The sequence below is a fragment of the Anopheles gambiae genome, chromosome 2, assembly GCF_943734735.2.
Source record: "Anopheles gambiae chromosome 2, idAnoGambNW_F1_1, whole genome shotgun sequence".
Taxonomy (NCBI): domain Eukaryota; kingdom Metazoa; phylum Arthropoda; class Insecta; order Diptera; family Culicidae; genus Anopheles; species Anopheles gambiae.
Window position 1 is genome coordinate 70,233,397 of NC_064601.1, and position 13,592 is coordinate 70,246,988.

The 13,592-nt window shown below is 38.3% G+C and overlaps 1 long non-coding RNA gene across 1 annotated transcript; it reads right to left on the reverse strand.

Moving 5' to 3' along the window:
• Positions 1 to 532: 532 nt before the first annotated feature.
• Positions 533 to 3,201, reverse strand: LOC133391480 (uncharacterized). Its single transcript, XR_009764978.1, has 3 exons — positions 2,868 to 3,201; positions 2,206 to 2,531; positions 533 to 971 (listed from the first exon to the last, which is right to left on the reverse strand). It is a non-coding gene; the product is annotated as an uncharacterized LOC133391480 (long non-coding RNA).
• Between the last annotated feature and the right edge of the window lie 10,391 nt (positions 3,202 to 13,592).

The following is a 13,592-nucleotide window of genomic DNA, read 5'->3' on the forward strand; positions in this document are numbered from 1 at the left end:
GCTTTCCGTAGTCGTTGATTCATGGGACTGGGTGACTGGCCCCGCGCCCACGTGACCGTTTTGTTTAGCGTCGGGTTGCCCCCCCCGACGTTCAGGCACCCAGTTTCCCGGGATACCCACCCCCCTCCTGGTTCGCCATGTGCCACCATCCGCCCAAGGGGTTGGGTCAAGCCCGTGTACCCAAGCTTGGATATGTGGTGACACATGTTACCACTCTGCAAGACGAGGACGTGTCGGAATAGGAGTTGGATGGGAGAGCCTGTATTATCCCTCAATGGGGCTTTGGATCCCATCCCATTACAGAGCTTTTACAGATAAAAATAGTTACAATACATTAAAGCTTAGTTAATTCATGTACCTCATTTTCTTTAATTCTTTAATTTCTTTCTTTAGCTATACATTTTTGCGGGGGCCAACATAACCGCATTGCATGTTCTCTCTGTTTTATCGATGCCACGTGACAGCCATAGAGTCCAATTCTTGTCATATAAAGTACACTACAAATAAGAATGAAATAAAAGTGTCCCACAACTACGAGAACCCCTGTATTACTGAAAATTTCAGCCTGAATTATCTTTATTGTATTTTTTTTTTAATTCCTCTAGCAGTCGAGTATCAAATTCTAATTTTAGTTTTTGTTTCGTGCTAGGAGATAATTGTTTCAGTTTATCGTGGAATCCCGCCACGTAAACACTGTCTTCAGATTGCGATAGCTCAGCAACTCTTTCATTGATTTTGGTTACAGACTTTAAAAAATTATTCATTGTTTCGTCACAAATATCGTCCACGTTCTTCCTCTTTCGTGATGTTCGGCGTTTAGTTGAGCTGGTTACTGGTGTCGATTGTGACATTTCAATTTGTGGAGACATAAAAGAATCTTCTAAGTATTCCACCTCCCAAGCGTTTTCATCTAATTGTATAAAATTACTACCGTCGTTCATAGTTGACACTTCTTCCCGTGGCTCGACAAGCTAAAAAGAACATGTAAAATACATATTAGTTTTCTCTTATACTTACAGCTTCCCTCAACAACTGAAGAATGGCTCAACATATCAAAAGGGTTTGAAGAAAAATGGGGCTTTGTAAATGCGATTGGTGCCATCGATGGGACTCATATAGCCATCCAGGCTCCATAGAACTCCGAATCAGATTATTTTAATTACAAGAAATTTCACAGCATCGTTATGTTGGCTATAGTTGATGCAAACTATAACTTTTTATTCGTCGACGTCGGCTGTAAAGGCCGTATATCAGACGGAGGTGTACTTCGTCAATCGTCAATATACAACAAATTAGAAATAAATGAACTGAACATTCCCGAACCGCGCTTGTTATCGCCCAATCATGCTATAAAAACTCCGTACATGCTATTAGGAGATAAAGCGTTTGCATTAAAACCCTATTGTATGAGGCCTTATAACACTCGCAATTCACCCAATGGTTCAGCTGACCGAATGTTCAACACAATACTGTCTCAAAATCGGCAAGTAGTGGAATCCACGTTTGGAATATGGAGTGGAAGGTTCAGAGTAGTACGCAATACAATGTTGTTGCAACCTGAAGTTGCCAATAGAGTTGTGTTGGCCACGGTATACCTCCATAATTTTTTAAGAGCTAGAGCGCATACTTCGTATATGTCACAAACACCCGCAGACAATGACCAATGGTCAACAGTACCGCTAAACAGAATTCCACCACAAACAACTGAAGGCATGACAGCAGTTAGAGACCAACTTAGAGATTATTTTGTGCAACAAATGAGACGCTAGCAATGTACGGGTCGACCTGCACCTACCGGGTCGAAGCCATCGGTAAATGACTTGGAGTTCTTTGGATATACCAGTTACGTGCAAGCATGTTCAGTACATACTTGAAAGCATAAACGAATCCGATCCATTGGTGCAGCGAGTTCGGGTCAGATCGGATCAAGGTAGTTTCAAAACCCAGATTGGAATTGCTGCACCCGAGGTTGGACTGAAACTACCTTGGCCCGACCCTACCAGAAATTACGGCACCAACGGGTCGGAGTCGCTAATGTTTTCAAGCACTTACTCTATAATTCAACCCAAACTCGCTAAACCCATGGAATCGCTTTCGATTCTGATTAACTCGCATCCGACTGCAGGTTAAGTCGTGGAATGAATTAGTATGTCGATATATAAATAAATAAATAAATAAATTGTAAAAAAATAGGTAAACACTTACAGAAGTTAGACGACTACCACCATCTACGGTGCCCAGAACGAATTTCATGGCATTAAAATAAGGCCACGTGGGCTCTAACACATCCGCAGCACCCGAGCCAGTTATGCGGCTTTGTGTTACTAAGCCGTTGTAATGTCGAAATGAACCTCTCAAAGAAATCCATTTCGATTTCATTTTATCAACAGGAATGTCAAATGGCGACGAAATTTTGCACCATGCTGAATGTCTTTATTTTTGTAATACTTCGACTTTGGATTCCATATGGAAAGATATTGCTCGACCTCAACTATGAATAAAAGAGTGGCGTCTTCCGTCATTTTTACAGACTGAAAATAAAAATAAAACGAATAAGTATTGCCAATTTTTACTCTTGTTTGTTATGAGATTGCATAAATCGATATTGATGACCTTTGATATTTTGTTGTTACTAAAAGAGAATTATAAATAGTGTAAACGGCTACGGTTGTAGTATAAAACTAATATACCATCAATCCAAGTTATTATAAAATATCACATAGCACCAATGATATTGTTCGCTTTGTAAGGAATGATGTTTGGATACCAATTATATTTCTATATTAGACAACAGCCTATAGCGTCTTCCTGCCTGCTAGCATCAATACCAGCTTTATCATTTTTGTTGGCATTTTCACTATACAAACCATTATTTTACTCTGTTTCTGCTCCATTGCTCTTGTTATTTACGTTTAAAGTGTTGCGTGGAATCGATTTTGGAACTGGAAAAAAACAAACAATTGCAATTATCAAAATCAATATCAACCATACAGTCGGTATACGCACGCTTCAACTGAAATGAAGGAGCTGTAAAAAGTAAACACTCGATTGTCAAATGACACAATCTTAACATGTCAAATTCTCTCAGCACCATCGTTCTTTGCGTGCCGAGGAGAATTCTCTCACCGAAAATACTGTCAGTCGCTGTCAAAGCATGCTGTCAGTTATTTTCTCAGCTGCATTCTCGGTGTATGTAGAAACGCTCTAACATGGGTTAAAAATCTGGGTACATTTTGAACAGTTGAACAGCCTTTGGAAAATACCTAAATAAAACAACTGGGTGGGCGGGGGTTGATATGTTGGTGGCGCAGCGTGCTTCATTTATAGGTAACAATGTGGACAAATGTGGGTTTCAATGTGTAAGTGTTCCGCGGCGGATAGTAAGACCAAGTCCGGACCATTTCCTCTTTTTTTTTGAAGATATCAAAGCATCCTTTACATGTGCAGCTCGGGGCTCTGAAGAAAATATTATAGTGACCGTTGTGTCTCTTTGGTCACTAACACGGCTTTGGTAGTTCGCAGCAATGTTACCCTATTAGTTTCAGTGCACATGCACCGGGCATATGCACCAGCAACGCGTTTTACCTTGTTGTGATGTCCAAATAATGACTATTAGGTGTTGTGTGAATAAAACATCGTTTCAAATTTGTCACATTCGTTTTTTTTTATTAATTTGCTGAATGTTTCCCTATTCTTCGTTGGGAATCGTAGTTCACTAGGACCCCGTGTGAACATGTTGGTGTCACACAACTTGTGGTAGATAATTGAAAAACATGTAGAGGGGCCCCCAGCCAAGCACAGGCACGTTTCATCAAAGCCAAATTCAAAAGCCTACACATCGATATCGATGGAATCGTTTCTCGAATGAAACCTCTTTCCACTAGAGCACCGTTGCTTGCTTGGTCCCGTCAAACATTGCGAGGCTTGCGAGTAGTATAATCTGATCGAAATCTTATGGTACGTTAAAATAATCTGTTTTTTGTTCACTAGTTTTGTTTTTGTATTGTTAGTTGTCGAAAAGTTCACTATTTAATTTTTGTAGATTCTTGCAAATTAAATGTCAAAATTCTTGTGTTTAATATGCTACAATTTTCACTGTTAAACCTGCTCTTGGGGTGCTATAACTGCTAAAACTAGGGGTGAAAAAATCAGCAAGGCTCGCAAGCTCTTTAATGCGAGGACTCTGGGGCTGTGAACTTGTTTGTGAACCTGAATTTTGTTATGTTATTTTAAAAAAATCCACAAAAATTTAAATAGTGATCTTTTTGACAAATACTACCGCAAAAAAATAATTCATGAATAAAAATCAAAGATAATTTTAAATACCATAATATTTCGAGCAGATGATATCATTCGCAACCCTCGCAATGTTTGACGGGGAGCCCTTGTGTGCCCTTGCAAATCGCTATCAATTGCGTAGCGGGATTTCTGTCATTTTTTCTTCGTAATTTTACTGGCTACGTACAGGTGTATTGGAATTGTGTTTAGGGGCCTTCAAATTTTTGTCAGTGTGTATAGTGTAGTGTTGGATTATCTCAAAAGAGATTTTTATCTTCGAATCCCAATTCTGGGATGGGATTCGAATCTTTGAATCCCAATCCCAATCCCGATGTGGTAAAGCGTTTTATTCTAGTTTGTAGCGGGTGGGGGGTGGATTTAGTTAAAGCTGGAATACGAGGTAATTCTGTTTTACTGTTAATTATTTAAATTTGCCGTACTTATGTCATAATGAGTACAGGTCCCTTAGAAACGCGCTCTAATTTCAATCGCAATCCCAATCGCAATCGCGATCAGAATTAAAATCGCAATCGCAATCAGAATCACAATGGAATCTCAATCCCAATCAGAATGCCATCCCAATCAACTCGCAAACCCAATCCCAATCGAATCGCAATCCGTATCCCAATCAGAATCCCAATCGAATCCCAAACAAATCCCAATCGAATCGCAATCAAATCCCAATCGCAAATGAATCTTTTAGGGATTCAAATGCTATAAACAGGATCCGATCCGAATCGAATCTTTCTAGGGAATGAATCTTAAAATCTCCCGAATCCTGAATCTCCCAACACTAGCCGGCATCGCGAATAAATGAACACATTTTAACAGTTGTTTAAAGTTCATTTTGGTTCAACCGAGTTCATTTGTTGTTCATTCCTGTTAAAATAAACGATCGTCAAAATAGTTAACGACTGCTCGATATCGCATATAGGCAAACACGGGGAAAAAATTCGAGCAGTATAATTAAACGACTGTTAATTTGTATCGCATACGCTCTTGACAGTCGTTTGTTTAACGACAGCATAGGACCAGTCGTTAAAATTAACAAATGAACTCAATGCGTTCGCGATGCCAAATTTTAGCAATTTTTAACGACTCTGGTTAATTTTAAACGACTGTTAATTTTAAACCAATTCTTTCCAATTTAAACCAAATCTAATTGGAAATAAAAGTCGATAACGGAGTGGATAATTTAGTCGATCGGTTAGGCTATACTATAGTGCGTTTGTGGTTGTGTATCGGGGTTTCGGTGGTAGTAAGCGCAGTGTTCTGTGCATTCGATGCATCAAGTGTCTCTGCGTGGTTTGGGTGTTTCGTGCACTGGACATCCATACCAAAAAAAATGGCGGTTTCTCGCTCTGCCCAATGCTTTGCGCCAACGATGATAAAATTGTTTTTATTTGAGCTGTGCGCGCGTGCCACAGCGTTCTTCACTTGCGACTTTGGTAAAAGTATTAGCAGATTTCTTAGAACATTTAATGTGAATTGAGACGAAGTCAAACATCCACATTGACGGGGACCGCTAGATCGCCGGGGGCCCTGGCGGCCGCCCAGTCCGCCCACCGTTTAACACGCCACTGGACCGATCAATTGGAACCGATGGGTATGTTGTATGCTTTGGTTTAGTAATGGAGCTATGCTTATAAGTTTTTTGTGAGAGTGGCGGGGAGACGATGTTGGCATACAGCAGCGCTGACAAAACTGATGTGCTCGACGACGGTGAGCACAGTCGTGCAGTTTCGAAGGAGGGTGGTCTTCGGAATGGGGCCTTTTAGACGAATCAAACCCAACGGAGTGTCACGTTGCTGTTGCGTCACTTGCGGCAGTTCCCGCCTCATAACAATTTGCCGAGCGATGCGCGTACGCTACTGAAGTTACCGGCCGGCATATCACAGGATGAGAAGGCAATATCGTCGATAGCTGGTGGCAAATTTTGGTACCAAGGCATCGAAAAATTCCTTCAATTCTATTTTCCGTAAGTAAATTGACATGTTAAAATGAAGAATTATGTTTACGATAGCCCGGAGTAAGTTTTAAAAAATATTACTGCTGATCTTTATTTGCGAACTGCTAAACTAAGACTAAAGCTAACTTCTGGATTCGGTACTATTTAGCTAGGCTGGTGTTTTCGGTGCTGCCAGGTTTGCCGGTCACGTTGTCGTCCACGTTTATGATGATCATGTTGCCTCGGTCCGTCTGAACATACGACACCACACCTGGTCGTGGGAACCTGCTTCCAGTGGAGTTCCCGTTGGAACCTGACTCCGCGCGTGGAGTAACATCGATGGCTCGCTTGCGACCGTTTTCTTACTCAGCACCTGTATCATAGCGCGTAGCGCATGTGTACATAACTCCTCCCTCCTTAAACGTCGAGCGTCCTCGATCGACTTACCGACGTTTGCAGTGGGATGATGTTGTGAATAGCTTCGGTAGACATTTTCTTCTCTGCATGTTTGGTTTTGTGTTTGTAGATGCAAAATGCAGTTATAAGAAAGACTGTTAGAACAACAATTAATATCCCTCCTGCAATTGTATGCGTGCGTAAGCGGAGTGTTATTGTATGGAGTTGATGTATGTTACTAATATGCATTGTGTGCAGATCTTGTATACTTGGCTTGTTTAGAGTTATTTCTGTTTTGCTGCCAGTTAAGGGTAGGAAGTAGTCTTCTTGGTCTAACACATCAATATGCGCAATAAATGTGCTATTTAAGATTTTTACGGTGCAATTGCCGGTTTCAATTAGTGTGGGTACTGCTATTATTTGGCTGTTTGAACATGAATCAATGACTGGCACTCCAAGGGTGGTATCGATTAGAATGACTCCTGGTTTCATTTCTCGTATCATCGTATGCTCGGAGCTCGTGGTGGTGGTACATTTAGATGGATGATTTCTGATGATATTTGAGATACACTCGTCGTTTAGCGGTTGTGGGTTGTTGCAAATCGTGCACTCTTCGTTAACATTGAAAATGGTGTTTTTATGCTTGGTTACAAATTTTACATCCGTCTATTTTTCTATGTCTTCTACAGTTGTACAATGTTATCAATGTTCAGGATAAGATTTACTTGTTCTATTTCAGTTTTTACGATTATTCATTTGATCTGATCTGATCTTTTATCTGATTATTCATTTGATTTTCGATTATTTTTTTTTTTAGAGTTTGTGTAATTTTGTTCACTGATTTTTCTATTTCGGAATTAATTCTAACTTGAGCGTTAATGTTGGATATGGTATTGTTTTCTGAATGTTCTAAATTCTGAATGTTCTAAGAGTTTTCTGATCTGCGATTTCCTGCATTTATTATGCCTCTCTGTTGTTTTCTAGGTCTTATATTTCCTCATTTTTTTTATAAGCTGATAGGATTTTATAGTCTAAGGTGTCCTTAAGATGGTTGGTTAGGCTAATATTATTGGCTAAATTCTGAATATAGTTAAGGTTAGTCGCTATAAATTGTTGCTGTTATAAATTTTGAATTTGTTAAAACTATTATGAGGAAATGAATCATTCCAAATTTCATTTTTAGTTTTTTATAGTATGCAGCTGTGATTTCCGTAAGGATGAGAAATAACTTTAATGGTATGTTAGATTTTTCGTTTTCTTTTCAATTTTGATTTATGAATTTTTCTTCCATTTCGGTCTAAAATATTTGTAACTAGGTTATCGAAAACTTTCGTTTCACGATACCTTTCTTCGTGTTTTAAATTATTTCTTTTCCTTTCGAAGATCGTGTCATTGTCTTTGAATAGTTCTGGTTCTTCTCGTGTTTTGTTTAATTTTTCTATGTATTTGGATTTTTTTTTCTTTTTGTTTTGTGGCACACACTCTATAAAGTTCCTCTTTTTGTTTAATTCTTTCTTGAAGGTCCTCAGGGATAGGATCTTCGTTTTTGAAGCCGAAAAATAGTTCTTTAGGGGATATGTTTGTTTGAGAGTGTATAGAATCATTGTAAATTGAGACTGCCAAATTAATTTTTGAAGTAGTTGATAGATTTTTTGTAGAATCTCGTAGTGAGATTATGTTGTGCAATTCTCTTATTGTTCTATGGACAATTTCAATTGTTCCATTTGAAGAGGATTGACCAACACTTGTATAATGAGATTCTATATTATTTTCTTCAAGAAATTGTTTGATTGTGGTGGATTTAAACGAACATTCTTGGTCCATCACAAGCAAACAAGGTCTTCCAACGTTAGCGAAGAATTGAGTTAGTGCTTTTAGTATACGCGTAGCGTTTCTTGATTGTAAACGAATCGCCATGGTTAGTCTTGAGAACTTATCGCAAAGGGTTAGAAAATGTTTATCACTAATTATAAAGATGTCCATATGAACGATTTCCAAAGGTTTTTTAGGAGTGGCAGTAATTTGATATTTTTGTTTATATGGGCGTCTTTCATATTTAGCTTTTTGACATATATTGCAAATGTTAATAAATTTAGTAATTTTAGTTTTCATGTTTGGAAAATAATATTTTCTAGCAATATGTAGTTTGGTCTCAATAATTCCTCTATGGTTTGCATTATGTTGTCGTTCAATAATCAAATCTTGGTCAATTTCATCAGTTACATCTTCTAAAATTGTTTTTGTCCAAAATAGTTTGATCGATTTTGCGCGAGAGAAATAGTTTTTGTAGATAATTTGTAAGTTTTGTAAGATTTTTTCGCTGCAACAAATGCCAGTAACACATTTGGGAGATGAATATTCTTTGATTATGTTGATCAACATAGCTGGTCCAAAAAGGGGTGTTTTTATTGTTATTCTATGAAAATTTCCGAAAAGTGTAATTGCTTCTCGAGAATCATTATTATTTTCTTCTAGTATTATTTGATTTCTAAATTCATTTAGTGGTTTTTCAGTTGCTGGGATGAATTCGTCATCATTAGTATCTGCTGAGTGTTGCGTCATAGTGTCAGTATTGTTAGAGGCAGTATTTGCATTTAATTTGGATGTTAAAGCAGGGTTTTCCGTTATGCGGGATAGTGCATCTGCATTTCCATTAAGAGTACCTTTTTTATACTTAATTTCAAATTCGAATTCTTCCAAGGCAAGTTTCCAATGAAGAAGTCTTCTATTTAAATCATTTTTCTGTCTTAGCCAAACAAGAGGTTTGTGGTCAGTTCTTATTTCAAAAACTGTTCCGAAAATGTACGGTCGGAAATGCTTGGTTGCCCAAACAATGGCGAGTAGCTCTTTTTCGGTAGCTGAATAGTTGCACTCTGTTTCGTTAAGCGTTCTAGAAGCGTAAGCGATTGGGTGTTCCTTACCATCTTCGAATTTTTGTGAAAGTACAGCGCCAAGGGCGAAGTCACTTGCGTCTGTTTCTAAAATAAATTTTCTGCTAAAATCAGGATATTTTAAAATTGGATCAGTAGTGAGCATTTGTTTACAATCGTTGAAACAATTAATACATTCGTCATTATGTGTTATTTTAGAACCTTTCTTAAGACATTTTGTGAGAGGTTTGGTCAGTTTTGAAAAATCTTTTATGAATTTTCTGTAATAACCAAGGATTCCTAAGAAGCCTTTAATGTGGGTTGTTGTTTTTGGTATGGGCCAATGCAATATTTTTTCTATTTTGTTTGGATTGGGTTTGATGCCATCTTGAGTTATGATGTGTCCTAAGAATTCACACTCTTTTCTTAAAAATTCACATTTGTCTAATTGAACCTTTAAATTTGATTCAATTAATTTTTTCAACACTTTATTCAAATTGTCCAAATGTTGTTGGAGTGATTTACCAAAAATAATAATATCATCTAGATATACGAGACAGTTTCTTCCTACAAGGTCACCTAAAATATTATTCATGGCTCGTTGAAAAGTAGCAGGTGCGTTTTTCAAGCCAAAGGGCATTCGTATAAACTCGAAGTGCCCTTTTTCTATGCTAAAAGCTGTTTTTGGTATATCCTTTTTATCAACTTCAATTTCATGAAAGCCGGATTTTAAATCAAGTGTAGTGAAGTACATGCTTCTACCTAACTTGTCCAAAATTTCTTCTATATTGGGAATTGGGTATCGATCATCGATCGTTTTTTCATTCAATTTTCTATAGTCAACCACGATGCGCCATTTCTCCTTTCCACTTGCATCTGATTTTTTAGGGGCTATCCAGATTGGGGATGTCCATGGGGATATAGAATGTTGGATAATACCGTCAGCAATCATTTCTTCGATTTGCCTATTCACTTCTGCTTTATGAATATTGGGGTATCTATAAGTTTTTGTGTGAATGGGTATATCGTCTTTAGTTTTTATTCGATGTCTAATAGCGGTGGTGCATGAAAGTTTTTCTTTTTCTTGATGGATGATGCCTAGATTTTGTTTAAGAATTTCGAAAAGTTTATGTTTTTCTTCTTTGTTTAAATGATCGGTGCGAATTAAATTTTCGAGATTTGCTATGTAATTTTGCGGATGATCATTATATGGGTGTGTGCTCATGTGATTTATTTCGATCATTTTGTCTAATTCATATGTTTTTGCTGGTTTAGTCCAATGAAATGTTAATGTGTCGCCGTAATTCCTGGCAAGAACTTTAGCATATCCTTTTTTGCTTTGTAAACGCCTGAAGGAATTATTGCATCTTTTATTTGAATGTCTTTTGGAAGAAAAATGTTTCCTTTTGTTTGAGAAACAGGAAGCTTTATAATTTGAGAATTATTAGCATTTAATTTAATTGAAGGGGGTTCTAATGTTCTTATTTTTAAGTCGATTGTACGATCGGGTAGAATAAGTTTATGATTTTTTGTATCAATTAGTGTTTCCATATCGGAGAGTGATTCGTATCCGAGTATTCCGTCAAAATAATTATGACATTTGAAAAGGTAAAATTTTAATTTTTTATCTAGAATGGTTATGAATGTGCATTCTTGTGATTTGAACTTACCATTTTTATTTTTTATGGTGATTGTTTCGCATTTCACTCTTTGAGTTAGTGGAACTAATTCTGGATTTAAAAAGTTTTTGTTCGCTCCGCTGTCTACTAAAAGTTTGATGTTTGAACCATTTAATTTTGTTGTGTAAAAGGGTAGTCCGTTAATTGCGTTTAACTCGGTGGGTTTAAGTTTGCAGTAATTTGAAAATTTACATCTTCTTCATTATCGGTTTCTTCGTCTGAATCGGATTCTTCTGATATTGTTTTTCCGTCATCTTCTTCGGCTGTATGCGTGAAAATTTTGTTTCTCATATTGGACCGTAAGGATTGATCGAGGTCCATGGGAACAATTTTTGTACGATCTGAAGATGGTTTCATGTTATTGAATGGTCTATTTTCAAGGTGTTTAGGTTGTGAAAATTTATTAACCTTTTTTACATTTTTATCGACACTAGGATGTTTTTCGAACCCATTATTGGTGTTTGATTTAGTTCTTTCGGCGTTTTGGAATCTGCATAGAAAGGCGTAAGCTGATTCCAAGTCTTCTGGTTGTGCGGTTTGAGCATATCCAAAATATGTTTTGCTCAGACCATTTTTGAACGCAGCGAGGCATTCTTGTTCTAAAAACAGGTTAATTGCCTCCCAATGTGAAGCGTATACCGTATTCTGTCTTGCTACTGATTTCATATTGATCAAAATTTCTTTTGTTTTTCTATAGTGAAGGCTCAAAGATTCGTTTTGTTTTAGGTTCCACAGTTGTGTTTGATACGTTGCGATGTTGTTTCGATCGCCATAAACGTTCTGCAAAATATCTGCGACTTCATCAAAAGTAGTAGGGTTTCCGTTCACACAAATAGTGTCACGTGCTTTGCCCTCTATCTTATTAATTACGGTCTGTTCGTAGACACTGAATATTTCTGGTGCCACGTTGTTTCTGAAGAGGTCTAGTGTTTTTTTAACTGTTGTTAACCAACCGATTAACTGTTTTTTGTTTCCGTCGAATCCGGGAATGACCCTAATTGGATCCGGGATACGAAAATAGTCAGCACTGCGACTCGAGGTCGTTGGCTGTTGTTGTTGTTGGAAGCGTTGTAAACTATCGTTTTCCGCTTGGAGTGTGTTAACGCGTTCCTCTAACAAGCGCATAGATTCAATCAATGCGTGTATATTTTGTTCCATTTTCACTGGTATTTTCTTGTCCTTAGTGAAGTTCAAAGAACGAACTTTTGGGAAAGGGGTATATTTTGGCATTCAATGATAAAAATTGTTTGTTGCCTACCGCCTTTTTATTATAAGAGTGGGGGAACTTATGCTTTAGGATGTAACTCACCTTTTTTATCCACGTGTCGGGAAATTAGAGTTTTCCGTTACCTGTCCTTTGCTTTGTCCTTCCTCTTCTTCTTCGGTCGCTCGTTGTCCACGGATTGGGTCAGCGATTGTCCTTCCTTTTCTTCCTTGGTCGCTCGTTGTCCATGGATTGGGTCAGCGATTGTCCTTCCTTTTCTTCTTTGGTCACTCGTTGTCCACGGGTTGGGTCAGCGATTGTCCTGCGTTGATTAGTAATCTAACGCTGGCTGGGGAGTCTTGCCGCTAGCTTTTGTTCGAATGTTCTCTTCCAATTCTAAATAGTTGAAACCAACCGTTCGTGCACTTGTTCTTACACTTTATGAAATAATGAAATTCACGCGATCGTCACGAGTCAACCACGGATCGGGCGATGGAGCAAAGTCCGGGCGATACACAGATTTATTTCCGTTATTTCACTGCACTGTACTTGAACACTTATCACTGAACGTGAATTGGGCCTAGCCGACTGCGCCAATTATGTTTACGATAGCCCGGAGTAAGTTTTAAAAAATATTACTGGGGATCTTTATTTGCGAACTGCTAAACTAAGACTAACGCTAACTTCTGGATTCGGTACTATTTAGCTAGGCTGGTGTTTTCGGTGCTGCCAGGTTTGCCGGTCACGTTGTCGTCCGCGTTTATGATGATCATGTTGCCTCGGTCCGTCCCACCATACGACACCACACCAGGTCGTGGGAACCTGCTTCCAGTGGAGTTCCCGTTGGAACCTGACTCCGCGCGTGGAGTAACATCGATGGCTCGCTTGCGACCGTTTTCTTACTCAGCACCTGTATCATAGCGCGTAGCGCATGTGTACATAACTGAAGGATTAAGTTATTGTATAATATTTGTAACTGTATATGTTTTTCTTCTTCTTTTTCAGTAATGAACCACCATCTGAACGTGGTTTTGAGCTGGATTTTTTGTCGACGGCCGGCCGTTATTTAAAAGGAGCCGCCCGCCATTTTGGCCGATATGATGACGGTGGCAATATTTTGTGGTGAGTCCAAGCCACTCTCGCTGGACGAATACTTTGAAAAATTCGTCAAGGGAATGAATCGTTTGCAGCCGAACGGTTTAAAAATAGGCAATCGT